The sequence below is a fragment of the Sturnira hondurensis genome, unplaced genomic scaffold, assembly GCF_014824575.4.
Source record: "Sturnira hondurensis isolate 20B ecotype Veracruz unplaced genomic scaffold, ASM1482457v3 Scaffold0022910, whole genome shotgun sequence".
Classification (NCBI taxonomy): domain Eukaryota; kingdom Metazoa; phylum Chordata; class Mammalia; order Chiroptera; family Phyllostomidae; genus Sturnira; species Sturnira hondurensis.
In genome coordinates this window covers 4269361-4284699 of record NW_028095541.1, presented here as the reverse complement: position 1 = coordinate 4284699, position 15339 = coordinate 4269361, and positions in this window count along the sequence as shown.

Below are 15339 nucleotides of genomic sequence, written 5' to 3'. Positions count from 1 at the left end.
CAGGATTGATATCTAATGCTCTCTTTAACTAAGGACATATGATCTGAAGCCATTTTACTTAAGATTTAATTTTGATTGCACCACTTGCTGCTCCTGTGAACTTAGGAAAGTAACAGTCTCTTCCTCATGTGGCCACTTTGAGAATTAAATGGGTTAATGTAGAGTGTTTACAACAGTTTGTGGTTGCCAAATAAATACTTAATGAATGTCAGTAATTATTATTAAGGCTACTTCCAATTCCATACAACCATGCTTACAGGAATGGGTATGTGTACCATGCCCACAGTGAACTATGACAAGGGCAGGAAAAAAGAAAACATTGTGAGAAAATAGTGCAGTCTACTACAGATTTGTTTAGAATGTGAGCATTAACCATTCAGGGTTTGAAGAGATTGTAGGTGTCTTGAAAGAAAGAATCACAATGGTCACTCTACATGCAATAAGCATGCAGTGGGTTTGGGTAATTTTCATATGGTATCTTCACTGGATATCAGAATCACAGAAAACTCATCAGCCACTGCAAAATGCCCAGCAGGTCACCCAGTGTACCTGAAGGTAGGGTAAGATGCTGAAGAGGCAGTTCCTGCCCCCAGTATGCTCACACTTTGGTGAGGGAGACAAATGCTAAACATTATAATTAGGTCAGACTGAATATCTCTTACTGCTTGGTGCATTGGAAATAGACTGTTGCAAAAAAGTGGCTCTAAAGACCTATGTTAAGTTGAGCAATCATGAGTACACTGCATTTTCCAAAGGCCAGTGTGCTCACTGAAGTTGATTTTATGATAACACTACTAAGAGAGCTTAGGGAACATTTGGCATTGTAGAAAACAGTTTTTTTCAGAACTCTGGTTCCTGGAAAACATTCCCCTTATACTCATACCTCTGAAAAAGGCAATGCTAGGAATTCACCTCCTGACTTTCCAGTTTATGGGTAAATGGCAGCTCCCTAGGCAGCAGGGTGCAGCAACTGGATGCCCTAAATCCGAGATAAACTCAGCAGAATTGTCTCACTGGCCTTGCTTACAATCTGAGGACAGGGATGATAGCTCCTTTGGAGGGTGAAGAAAATTGTATAAATATAATATTAAACAATGTTGACTACATACCAAACATGCTGTTAATGCCTCTGTATTTTCACAATGTTGACTGTGCATTGATCCCTTATTCCTACAAATGACTGATAGAAATGGGATAGGTATTATTTTTCCTTTTTAAGATGTTTAGAGTGGCTAAATGTCTTGGTCAACCTGCCTCCAAAGGTTGGGCCCCTAACTACCAATTTTCCCTTTTATTTAAACTAGTTTTTCTTAATTTTGGAGGGGTCCAAGACCTATTGAATAGTCTGATACTCGCTTTCCTCAAAACTGTGCAAACACAGAAACATGCACAATTTGCAGAAAATGTAAAGGCATTCTGGGGAACTTTAGAAATCATTCAGGCAAGACATATTTAAGATTCTGGTAAAAATTATGCAGATTGACTTAGATAGAAAAAAAACTGTAGACAACTGTAATTGAACAACAATAAAATAATTACAACTGTAATTGAACAACAATAAAATAATTACAAAAAAAGAGAAAAAAAGAAAAACTATTCCACGTAAGAGATGAAGGGTAGAGTAAAGTTTAACTCTGAGATAAGAGTGGTTACACTAGGGGTAGGGAGAAATAAGTGCATACAAAGATTTTATAAAGCAGCAGAACTGGTAGGACCCGATGATTGGATGCAGAGATGGGGGTTGGTTAGATCACAGAGGTCTGTGTGTTTATAGAGAAAAAGAGGAAATAAAAGACAAATGTGGTAGAAGTAAACACAAAAGACATTTGTTATTTCTTGTGTTCCTAGGTGTTTACAAGCAATCATGTATTTAATTCTTACAACAACCCTACAGTTAAGTTATCAGAAAATGACCTCCTAATCACAATGAGTGTCATTTTCTCCATTCTAGCTCTGGAGACAAGGAAGCAAAGAGAGAAAGTGCTTTGTTCACGGCTGATTATCAAGTGCTCATGGTGTATGAAAACCTGAGCTGCCAGGCTGGCTGCAAAGTCAACACAGAGTGAACATCACCATGTCTTTTAAAAAGTATGTGTCTCGATAGGCAAGATGAACCCAGAGACCTGAAAGCAGTGATGGGCACTTTACAGGAAATAGGTTGACAGTATGAATAGGCTTTGCAGCCCCAGAGCTGAGAGAACAAGAGCAGCAGGAGGCACAGAATTTGTCATAGAAGCAGAACTTTCTGAGTGGGACTTTCTGGAGGAGATGGGATGTAAGATAGGTTTCTTTTTATTTTTTAAATAAACTTAATTTTTGAATAGTTTGAGCATTATAGTATAGTTGCAAAGAGGTACACTGCAATCCCATATGCCCCTAGGGAAAACCTGTTGCTAACTTTTATGTTACTAGGGTGTATTCATTACAATTAATGACCCAGACAGAAAGACAGAAAAGCATATCTGGTTTATTTAATTCCACAATTTGAGTTCCTTTATTAACTAAAGTTCATACTTTATTATACTTCATTTATTTATTTGGTAATGTCATTTTTCTACTCAGGAGCCCTGTCCAGGACACCACAATTGTCATCTCTCCTTGGGCCCCTTTGTGATGATCATTTTTCAGCTTCCTTAGTTTTTTTTTAAAAAATGCTATTGTTATTTTATTACAGTTGTCCCAGTTTTTTCCCCATCTCCCTCCTCCACCCAGCACACTGCCCACTCTCACCATCAATTTTCACACCATTGTCCATGTTCATGAGTCATTAATGCATGTTCTTTGACTAGTCCCTTCTTCTTCCCACCATTATCCCCTCCACCACTCCCCTCTTGTCATTGTCAGTATGTTCCATGTTTCCATACCGCTGGTTCTATTTTTCTCATTAGCTTATTTTTGTTCATTAAGTTCTTTTTATAGGTGAGATCATATGGTATTTGTCTTTCACTGACTGGCTTATTTCACTTAGCATAATGTTCTCCAGTTCCATGTATGCTGTCACAAAAGGTAGGAGTTCCTTCTTTATTTCTGCTGCATAGTATTCTATTGTGTACCATAGTTTTTTGATCCACTCATTTACTGATGGGCAGTTAGGCCATTTCCAGCACTTGGCTGTTATAAATAATGCTGCTATGAACATAGAGATGCATAGGTTCTTTTGAATTATTGTTCAAGAATTCTTAAGGTATAATCCTAGCAGTGGAATCACTGGGTCAAAGAGCAGTTCCATTTTTAGATTTTCTGAGGAAATTTTTTACTTTTGCCTAGAGTGTTTGCAGCAGTCTGTATTCCCACCAACAGTGCCCTGGGATTACCTTTTCTCCACATCCTCACCTGTTGATTCATTAATGATGGCTATTTTCACCGATGTGTAGTGATATCTTATTGTTGTTTATTTGCATCTATCTGATGAGTAGTGATGTTGAGCATCTTTTCATATGTTTCTGGGCCCTCTGTATGTCCTCCTTGGAGAAGTATCTGTTCAGGCCCCTGTCTATTTTTAATTGGGTTTTTGGTCTTTATGGTATTGAGTTTTATTAGTTTTTTACATATTTTGAAGATCAAACCATTGTCCAAGGTATCATTGACAAATATATTTTCCTATATTTTCATCTTGGTGATGGTTTTCTTTAGCTATGTAAAAGCTTTTTAATTCAATGTAGTCCAATTTGTTTAGTTTTTCCTTTATTTCCCTTGCCCTAGGAGGTATGTCATAAAAATATTGCTATGTGGGATATCTGAAATTTTACTGCTTATGTTTTCCTTCAGGACTTTTATGGTGTTGTGACTTATATTTAATTATTTTATCCATTTTGAGTTTACTTTGGTGTATAATATAAGTTGGTGGTCTAGTTTTATGTTTTTCTGTATGTACCAGTCCAATTATACCAACACCATTTATTAATGAGACTATTTTTACTCCATGTCCCTTCTGTCAAATATTAATTGGCCATAGGGACATGGATTTATTTCTGGGCTGTCTATTCTGTTCCACTGATCTATGTGTCTGTTCTTATGCCAGTACCAGACTGTTTGATTAAAGTGGTCTTGTAATATATTTTCATATCAGGTGTTGTGATCCTTCCAACTTTGTTCTTCTTTCTCAAGATTGCTGATGCTATTCAGTGTCTTTTTGGTTCCATATAAATTTTTGAAATATTTGTTCTAGATCTGTGAAATATGCCATTGGCATTTTAATAGGAATTTAGTTGAATCTACAGATTGTTTTGGGTAGTATGGACATTTTAATGATACTAACTTTTCCAATCCATGAACACAGTATATTTTCATGGTATATATGAACAGTATATATTTGTATCTTCCCTAGTTTCTTTCTTCAATGTGGTATAGTTTTCTGAGTACAGGTCTTTTACCTCCTTGGTTAAGTTTATCCCTAGGTTTTTTGTTCTTCTTGTAGCTCTAGTAAATGTGATTTTTTTCCTGTAGCTTCTCTTTCTGATATTTCATTACTGGTGTACAAAAATGCCTTCAATTTCTGAATATTGACTTTGAATCAAGGAAAAGCAGAAAGCCTGAATAAGCCAATAACAAATAGTTAAATTGAAGGAATAATAAAAAAAACTCCTGGCACACAAAAGCCCTGGACTGGATGGCTTAACAGGCAAATTTTAAAAAACATTTAAAGAAGAACTAACTCCTATCTTAAAACTATTCTAAACAAATTCAAGAGTAGGAAACACTCCCAAGCTGTTTTTAAGACTAAAAGCACAGCAAAGAAAAAAAAAAAACTTCAGGCAAATACCTCTGATGAACAAAAATGCTAAAATTCTCAACAAAATATATGAAACCCAGATCCAGAAACACATCAAAAACATTGTATGACATAATCAAGTGGCATTCTTCCCTTGCCACTTGATTGATGACTTTGGTATTTTTAAGCAGCACCTGTCTGACTATAATATAATGTCTTTTCCTTTTGACTGTGCTTAAATGTCATTGCCATGAGAAGACTTCATTACATGATAGTTGAGATAAGATCCTCATTGCAGATTCTCACAGCATCTGGACTTTCCTTGGGACCCATCTTCCCAGCTAGTTCATTAACTTGCTTATTCTTTTATTATTCACTCAATAAATTCAGCATTTAATTGTATACCAAGCAAGTGCTCAAGGTGCTAGAGATGTAGCGGTGAACAAGCTGTGGGGAAGACAGTGCATATGTGTGATATGTAGTATGTTTGGGGCTCATAAATACCATGGAGAAAAAAACAAAGAGCATGCAAAGATGTGGAATGGAGTTTTAAATTTAAATGGGATGGTCATTGAAAATGTGGTATATAGGCAAAGATTGAAGGGGGGGGGATAGCTCATTCCAGTTGGGTATCCGTGCAAGGAGTTCCAGAATAGCCAGAGGGCTCAGTGTCAGATGCCTATTAAACATAAAGGCCTAGATAGTAAGTTGGTAATTTATATATGGCCTCAAGGGCAGGATTGGGACTTAAAATTGGGGATGCAAAATTGGGGTGTCACCATTCAGATGGCATTTGAATACATGGGACTAGATGATGTTCAATGACTGAGTTCTGTTCCACTTGCATCCCCAGACTGGGGAGATGACAGGGGACTGGTGCAGGAGACCCACAAAAAGGCAGGAGAGAAAACCAGACAGCTATGGTGTCCTGGAAGCCCAATAAAGAAGTGACCAGTACTGTTAATTAATGAATGTGAATGAACTCAGGACCAAGTATGGCCCAGTGCATTAAGCCATGTGGATGTCCTTGGGGAACTTGGAAGAGCAGCTCCAGGTAAGCTGTGGAAGAGGCAGCAGGATTTGCGTGGGGTCAGTCAGGCAGAGGAGGACAGACATCCAAGAATGTATAGATAGATGACTCTAGTGAATATCTTGGCTGTCGAGAGAACTGAGAAATTTATAATGGGCATAGGGAGCTATAGATCAAAGAGGCATTTTTGTTTTAAGGAAATACATCATGGTAGATTTTTCAGCTGGTGGGAATGAAATTATAGAAAGAAAAAAAGTGAATGGTGTCACAGCAAGGGGAGAATTTTAGTTCCATAATTGTGACTGAATAATTGTTGGTGCAGTGGCTTTATTTTTGAGTTCTCTGTGTAAGCACAAACTGCTGGTTGAGGGCATCTTATTTTTCACAAGCAGTGAGTGAAATTTCTAGTGTTCCCACACTCCATACCTTCTTAGATCCAAGTGTGGCCGGATCCAGGAAGGTCTCTGCCCCAAGGTCATTTGCCAGTAGACCCAGGACTCTGCCTGTTGCCTCCTGCTCATACACTCCCTTAAAGATCCAATTCCCCCCAAACCAGGCATTGCTGAAGTAGAAATGGAGAAAGAAGGTGTGTGGCATGTGACACAGCAGAAATTTCCTAAAGCCTCTTAAGAATCTCCTGTCCCTTGGGCAGCTGCCTCATACCCCTTCTCTATAGCTCCAAAGTTTCTGCCTTCCACAGGCACTACCTACTGCTTATTACTGCACTCAGGCCTTTTGTGTCCAGGCCCCGTCCAGCCCATACACTTGGGACAGGTTACCCCAGTGTCCAAAGCTATCTGGGACACAAGGTGCAGGGTTGAGTTTTCAGCTGAGATGCTTTCAATGGTGAGGACACTTTTATTCTGCACCACCCTTGGTGTCCACAAAGTTCCCAAGTGAAGCTGGGAAGTCAAACTAGCACATCTGCAAGGCTGGGTCTCCTCCAGGAGGCAACCACATGGTTTCCAAAGCATCTGTTTCAGTGTGTGATAGTGTTCTCCAACCTTAGGTTTGAGGGCAGAATTTATGCTTGTTTGTAGAAAATATTTTTACAAACATATTTTTGAGGTACCACACATATACTCACTGACACCAACCCCCCAGCCCACAGAGGCATGCTTCTCTCTTAAACGCCCACACTCATATAAACCCGACTGACCCTGCCAGAAAGAAACCCACAGCAAGCAGGGCTTTGTGCCCATCTGGGCATGACCTGCCTACACTATCTGCCTAAAATACTTGTGAGTATATATATGTCATGGCACAAAACTAATTTTTGAATCAAGTGTGGGGGCTCCAGGGCACCTCACCATTTCCTCTTGTCCCTAAAGCTGTGAAACTAAATTATAGGGCTGGGAAAATGAGAGGCCAGCTGTGCTCCAGCTGCAGCACAGTTGTGACAAAGCGAAAAGTGTGGGCACCAACAGATCATTAACTGTGTAGCCAGAAATAGACTGATGATTGGTTGGTGTGCTCCAGGGGGCAGAGAGAGAGGGCCTGGCTGATGCAATGCTGGTTCCAGTTCGAGGTGGGGCCAACCCTTACCGGTCAAAGCAGAAATGTCCAGTGTGTCAGATGCATGGCTGTATGGTCTTTGCATTGTCATATATTGGGACAAGCTTTATTTTTTTCTAAATTTTTCTTAAAATTGTCAGAAGTTTTCTCTTGCTTTGGTTTTGTTTTTTAAATTTTCCTCACAATTTCCTGTTGTGCTGTCTCTCTGGTTGAGTTCAACTTGACTGTTGATTATAATTACCAAGAGGCTTGTGATGAGAGTTTGAAAAATTTAAGTTGATGTTCAAGTTGCATTACACTTGAACAATCCCAGAAACTGAGTAATGCACACGTGTTTGGACTTGTCCATGTGTATTGTCTAGATTAACAAAGGTAGGTGAATTCTGCTTTTGCAGCATTAATAATGGCAGGACAGTTTCTGAACATTATAAATATTGTTCATAAATAGTTGCTGAAGTGTGAGGTTGAATAAACATTACCTCAATAGTTTGTGAAAAACTGACCTACGGGGAATGAAATTATGCTTTGAAATAAACCTTTCTTATTTGGAAGAAGGGGAGAGAGAATGGATCAGGACACTAAGAAGTGGCTAATTTAATGCTTGGGTGGCAATGCAAAGTGACAATATATATTTGACATAATCTAGTGACTCTTTCTCTGTCATTATCTTTAAAATGGCCATAGCTGGGTAGACTACAGGTCTTTTACACACTCACTACTCATTCCATGTTGGAAGAAGGACTGAGCATATTGTCTTCCTGTAGCCAAGTAACATGGGTGCAGGTGTTTTGACCTCAAAGATCCATAGACACCTAGTTCGGCATTTCACAAACGGGGAAACTTGAGCCCACAGAACTGCGTGTGTTTGGATAGTTGACCAGAAGACAGGGCCAAGAGGTGCTTTCTCAAGGCCTCTGACATCTGTGCCTGCTATCACAACATTCTTACGATTCTCCTGTCTCCACTATGGCCCATTTCGGGGCAGTTCTTTCACATGGCCTGCATGTGAAAGAACACCAGTGAGGAGATGTTTGCCTCTTAAGATATTTAAAAAATTATGTTGAAATGATCACTTAAAACAATTTAAATTTACATGGAATCAAGTGTTTCAACTATACAACTTAATTTTTTCTTAGAATAGTTTTCCACCCATCCTAAAAATGTTGTTAAAACTTTATTTAACTGCCTGAGAGGACATTGGAAAGAGCTTCTGTATCTAAATGCAAGTCTGGCTGGCTGTTGCATCAAAAACCAATACTTGAGAGGCTGATACTGATGCTGCTGTAAAGGACAGTGGTTTCTTTCAGATGCCAGCAACCTGGAATACGCATCTCAAAGCTCCTCTTAACAACTCAGTTCAGGCAGGGGTTTTTATAGGGAGGGATAGGGACAAGGAGAACAAAGGGATCATGGGGAGAGGTTACACACTTGCAGGCACTAACCTTGCTGGTCTTGATATGGATCTTTAATGTCAGTATGCTGGAACTGGTCAGTGCAAACCAAATTCTTGCAGCTGGGAGGTCTGCATTGATTGAAGTCATGGTCAAAGCTGTTTCCTTTATAACCAGAACTGCTGATGCCTTCAGTATGCTTATAAAGAAACTGTCAGTATGTGAGTTCTTTTTATTGGTTTGTTAGTATATCTTATTTTAAGTCTGTTTCATGATAAGTCAGAGTAGTATAAAGTTTTTATTCCTTGTTACAATTCCCCACTGTCAATACTTCCTCAGTATCTATGGAGCTACTATATCCTCTGAATCTTCTGGTAGAATGAAAAACTTTAGCCTGTTATAAAGCAAAATCTTGGGAGTTAAAAACAGATATGTAGTTTTTTAGAGGCATATGTTGAACAGATAAAGTTTTTCTGGCATGGGAAATGCAAGTTATAAGGAGGTTTATTTTTTATTTTTAAAAATATTCTGTGTATTTATTTTTATAGAGAGTGGAAGGGAAAGAGAAAGAGAGAGAGAAACATCAATCTGTGGCTGCTTCTCATGTGCCCCCCACTTGGGACCCAGTTTGCAACCCAGGCATGTGCCCTGACTGGGAATTCGCTGGCCAGCACTGAATCCGCTGAGCTACACCGGCCAGGGCAGAGGTTTAAAACAATAAAGTCAAGCATAATAAAGAAAAGAATGGTTAAACCTAAATTAAATTTCTCCTAACATGGACCTTTGTCCTTGTGGTAACCATGAAAATAAACTCATAAATCAGTCTCCCGTTCCTTCAAAGAGAGGTGAGCGATGGTCCAATGTTTGTTGAAGCCAGGTAGACTGTTGCCTGATTTTGGTGATGCTTGTCTCCACCTAAATTGAGGTGTCAATATAAGTACAACAAGAGGAGTTCATAGTCATGAAACATCTCCTTGTTCTGCTTTTATGTAGTCTAAGGCAATTCTGTTATTTAAGGCAATTTTCTGAATATTAAAAAGTCCAGAGATTCTTGAATATTAAAAAAGTGCGGCATCAGCTTTATTGGCTGTAATGATTAAAGCTTTGGAGAGCTTCTGAAGTACATGCTGATGTATAGCTACTCTCCACCAGGATAATAGATCACATCTAAAGAAATATTCACCACTGGGTGGAATTTCTCCAGGGAGATCCCAGGGTATTCATCTGAATTTGTAATTTATAATGTCAGACTCCTTTCCATGGATCTTTCTGAAGTTGGAACATATTTGTAAACACATCAGATTAAAAAATGACTGTCTCTAAGAGACAAAAATAATAAAAATGCCATGACTATATATCTGAATTTAATGCAAGTGATAAGGGGATTTGCTTTCCTGTAACAACATTTTAGTATAAAAATTATAATTACAAATGGATGTATTGGAATATATGAGAATTATGTAGGCTCTTGGAGATTTTTATATAATCTCTAGAACTTTGATTTTTAATAATACAAATAGAACACAATTATTATTTCCTTATTTGACAATGCTTCCCATGTACTTTAAGCATATTAATTAAGCCTAATTAGCTCAGAATTTCTTCTTCATAAGGAGAAAGAGAAAATCCCTGCAGTATTCCCATTTGAATGACCCAAAGCCAATTTTAGGTCAAGAAAAAGTCTTTTATTTTTATTTTTATTTTATTAAGTCTTTTAAAATTTAGACACTGGGTTCTCCAAACATACTTGGCCAAAAGATTATATATCATTAGGAAATAGTATTAAATTATTTATTTACCCAAAGTGATAATAAAGGTATCACATATAAATACAGGCTAGCAAAATTCTAGTTCTTAGGATAAAGAATATGGGTATTTAGCCCTGACTGGTGTGGCTCAGTGGGTTGGGCATAATCCTGCAAGGTGAAAGATCACTGTTTCAACTTCCTGTCAGGGCACATTCCTGGGTTACAGTCCAGGTCTCTGGTTGCGGGTGTATGAGAGGCAACTGATCTCTGTTTCCATCACATATTGATTGGTGTTTTTCTCCCTCTCTCTCCCTCCCTTGCCTTTGCTCTCTAAAAATAAAGAAAGAAAATCTTTTTAAAAAGAATATATGTATATGATACAGATCCTGGCTCATGGGGTCCACGACATTGTGGATGAGACAAGACAAATTCACACAGACTAGTAAGTCCTGTGAGGGAAAAGGGACAGTGCAGCCACTCTCTCAAGGGGAAAGCACCTTGACCCTTGCTTTGACAAGCTTTTATTGCTTTTCTGAGCACATTACTTGATGATCCTCATTTATTATGCACAGGAATAAAGCTCATTAATCATTGTCAGGAAGAAATGATTAAACAATAGATAACATTCAAAGAACTCTGAAGGCTTATTCTGAGTCAGGGTCAGATAGTTAAAGGGCCATAAAACTTTGGGGAACAAACTCACTTCCTGCTCGGATCCTTATTATTTAAACTGAGGGTATTGGCAGAGTAGGCTTCACAGGATTTTATGCATTCTTTCTCAGGCCTGATTGCCCTAGAGAACCTGCCCTTTCCAGCACAGTGTGGCACCCACCTTCAGTATTATTTCAGGCTTAAGGCATTGTTTTAGGCTTAAGGCATTGCTTCAGGCTTAATCGGGTAGGGAAAGTAAGGCAGCCAAGAGATTCTGTCTTGCAAACAGAATGAGGAATCAGGCTATGTCAAAGCCTAGGGGCAGGAGTCCATCACCCTTTTTTTCTATAGCCCCCCAAGTCCTTCCCTGGGGGCCCTCGTGATCATGCCTGTCTTAGGCCGTCCCTCCCTTGAGGAATCTTACCTGTCATTGGCTAACCAATCAAACACTGGGGACCAGGCAGAATGAAGTAAAAGGAGCAGAGGTTGTACCCCTGCCAGGGAGATAAGCTTTATCTCCTTAGTGGCTTATGATCTGAAGGTTGCTCACTCAGCCTTAGCCATGTGGGGGTTACAGCTTCTGAAACCAGGCACGGCAGTTCCCAACAGGTATATAAGTAATTAAGTACCCAATTAATACAGTATAACATAACATTGTTTTTTAAAAATATAGAATATTACCTTTCTAGGCAGATACAAGAAAAAATGTTCCCCTTTTAACACACTAAGAAAGAACAGAAAAAATTCTCTATTAGCTTACTTTCAATATTTAGATTCATTTGCCTAATGAAATTTCTTATTCACTTTAACCATATAATTTTCTCTCAAGATCTCTCTTCACAAACCTTCTTCAACTTGCACAGACTCTCTGCCATGTATACAAACCCTCTGTGACTTACACATTTTTTTTTACAATTCATACGTTCCCTTTTAGTTTGCTCCTTTTTAACTTATTCAAAAATAACCAGCTTTAGAACAAATTATTTTCTTTTTTTCCTTCAGTAAGTGTTTTCATGTTTTATACATTCTATTACCAAACCATACTTTTTCTTTCCAACTTAATTAGAATTTCTAATTACTAGAAACCTTGTTTTTTAGTGATAACTAAAAGTAAGTAATTAGCATTCTTTAGGTTGATACTTTTATGAATCCATTTCATAACTTTTACAAAAAGTTTTTTTATTGGCAACCACAATCATATTTTGAAGAGATATGCTTCACATAAAGTACAAGATATATTCATTAACACTTTATATAAAGTGGATATATTCAAATCCACTTTCCAGCTTCTCTATAATAAGAATCCAAAGTAGGCAAACTCCGACCAATTAAAATTTCTGTATCCCATTATTCAAGATATCTATATATTTAATAGTTTTCACATATTAACCCAGCAAAACTCCAAAGTTCCACATCACCCAAGACTTGGAAAACTTTATATATATATATATATATATATATATATATATATATATATATAAAGTTGGGAAGTATGCATATATATATATATATATATATATATATATATATATATACACACATACATACATACACACACACACACAAGAAAATCTTCATCAAAACCTCTTTATTTTACTTACATCTATTAATTAGTTCTTAACAATTTTGTGAGGCTTTAAAGTCAATTATGCAAGCCATTTTTTGATAAATTCTGTACCACAGATAAATAATCTGAACTTATTCCTGCAAAACCAGGCAAAACAAACATATATTTTATGTTAATAATTTTTAAAGATATTAATTAAATTTAAACCGGTTGAAATATAAAATATTTTCCCAGACTACATGATCTTAAAAAAATCAAGATAGTTTTATTTTTTTACCATACATATGAACAATATTATTAATAATGATAAAGAAGATAAGATTTTTAAAAATTTGTCTTTGACAACTTTAAGGAGGTTGGCAAAAAGGTGGGAGAGATATCAGGCTTGGATGGGAAGTAGCTTGAGTTTAAATGTGTCATTTTTTTCTTCACTTTGTGGAGAAACAATTATCCATGCTGCTTCCACAATCTGCACAGAGTTTGGGGAGTGGTACTAATTGCTTTATTGTTCCTGGGGCTTCAGCAGCTCCTGGACCTAAGGAGGAGGATTTAGAGCGTTTTAAAGGCTTATTTGTTCATTTTTTCCACTTTCTGAGTTTATATGGGAGGGGACTGAGATCTTTTCCCCCTATGAACCATCAATATAAATCGTTTCTCAGTAGAATTCTCATGATGTAACAATATGAAAGTGTTCACATAATAAATTTTATTCTATTTACCAGACCTTAGAAACACTATTCTAATTAGTCATTGACTTATAGCTGTAAGTTGACCCTGCAGCTAAAATGCAACCTAATGGATTCTATGATGGGGTTGAGACCAAGAGATCCATTTCAAAACAGAGACAAAAGCAACATCTAAAGCAAAAATAAACCTCAAGTAACTACAGTTTTATTTCAGACAGACAAAAGCCCACAGAGAGCTCTGAAACAGAACAAATATTCAGCACCCAGAAAACCATAAACCAGAATACCAAAAGTACACTCTTAATCACATTCACACACTGGGGCAATTGGGGTTTGTCTTTTCACTCTTTATCACTGAGTCAGGCCTACTGCCGTGCAGTGCCTATTTATTCCTACAGAATCCCAGATGCTTCAAGTAACCCAAATTGTGGATCTGGGGGCTTCTAGTTGTACATACCAGGGGTTTTACCCAGTTTAGGCTCATCAGCCCACCAATAACCTGTTTTGTTTCTCCAGCTAGATATAGCAGGTGGCCAGCACCAGTAAAGAGCAAAGGCCAGTCCCCAAGTAAAATAACTCAGGAACTGCTAGGGACTCCCAAGTTCTTTCACAGCGTTGCTAAGCCACAGGCAGCCTGAGAAATCCTCTCCAATGTCCAGGACTTACCTGTGGGCTCCCACTTGTTCCTGGCTTGATCGTCAAAGCTTTAACTGAACACAGGTCTGGTTGCCTGCTGCTTCAAAAGCCAATACTTGAGTGGTGGGTTCTGATGTGATGGAAAGTGGTTTTATTCAGGTGCTGACAAACTGGAAGAGGGGGGAATCTCATCTCAAAAACAACCTTAACATCTCAGTGCAGGGAGGGGGTTTTTATAAAAAGAGAGAGGGACAAAGAGAACAGAGAGATCAGGGGAAGAAGTTGTAGACATGCAGGCAGTGTCTTTGCTGGTCCTGATATAGATCTTAATGTCAGCATCCTGACACTGATATAGATCTTAATGTCAGCATCCTGAAACTGATTAATGCCAGCCAAATTCCTTCAGTTGGGTAATCTGTACCAGCCAAAGTCATGGTCAAAGCTGTTTCTTTTATAATCAGGAACCAGAACTTTGATGCCTTCAATATACTTGTAGAGTAAAGAAACTGTCAGTGTGTGAGTTCTTTTTATCAGTTTGTTAGTACATCTTATTCTAAGTCTATTTCATGTAAGTCAGAGTAGTATAAAGTTTTTATTCCCTTTCACTCCCACTGACTAGTTAGGGAACTTCACTAATTGTAATGGTATTAGTTGTATATCCTCAATTCTCACTACAGGACAGGATTTCATGTGACTTGGTTACCAAATGGTATCTCATTTGGTGGTCTTAGCACGTCTTTGAGGTATTATATTGTAGTCGCTATTTTATATTTAAGGAAAGTAAGTTTTAAGGAGGCCACACAACTGGTGGTAGAACCAGAATTTTAACGTTTACTTGGAGATTCTGACAGCCCACCTCATTTGCCCTTATCTCTGATTTGGTCTTTAAGATGCCATTGTGCACATGTTCATATTTCCTGGTACCAAAGATTTTTTGTTGGGTAACATGATTAACTGAATTTTTTTGCTTACTTCTTCTTGGCCATGTGAACTCCACACAGGGAGGGCTATGGGAGTCTCCTTGGATATTCTTGTTGTTGGTGTCACTCCATTGGTCATTTGGTCAATCAGCAAGCACAAAGATGGGTGCTCTGCCTCAGTGAAACACTGACTAGAAATAATCAGGACCCCTGTGTTGAAACAAGTTTTGGTAAAAGATTTCATTGATCTTGTGATCATCTAATAATGACCAGCATCCAGGCCTATTTCCTAACAAATTCTAACTTTCAGTTCTGTAATTATGGACACAATTCAAATGCCCTTCTCCCATGATGCTTTATCAATTCTCTCCTTCAGTTGGAAACTATCCCTGCAGCACAGTGGTTTTGGGTTGTGGGACCTCACAGCTTTCACTATACCTTGTTATGTCATAGTGATTGCTTGGTGATGACTTTCTCAAAGGGG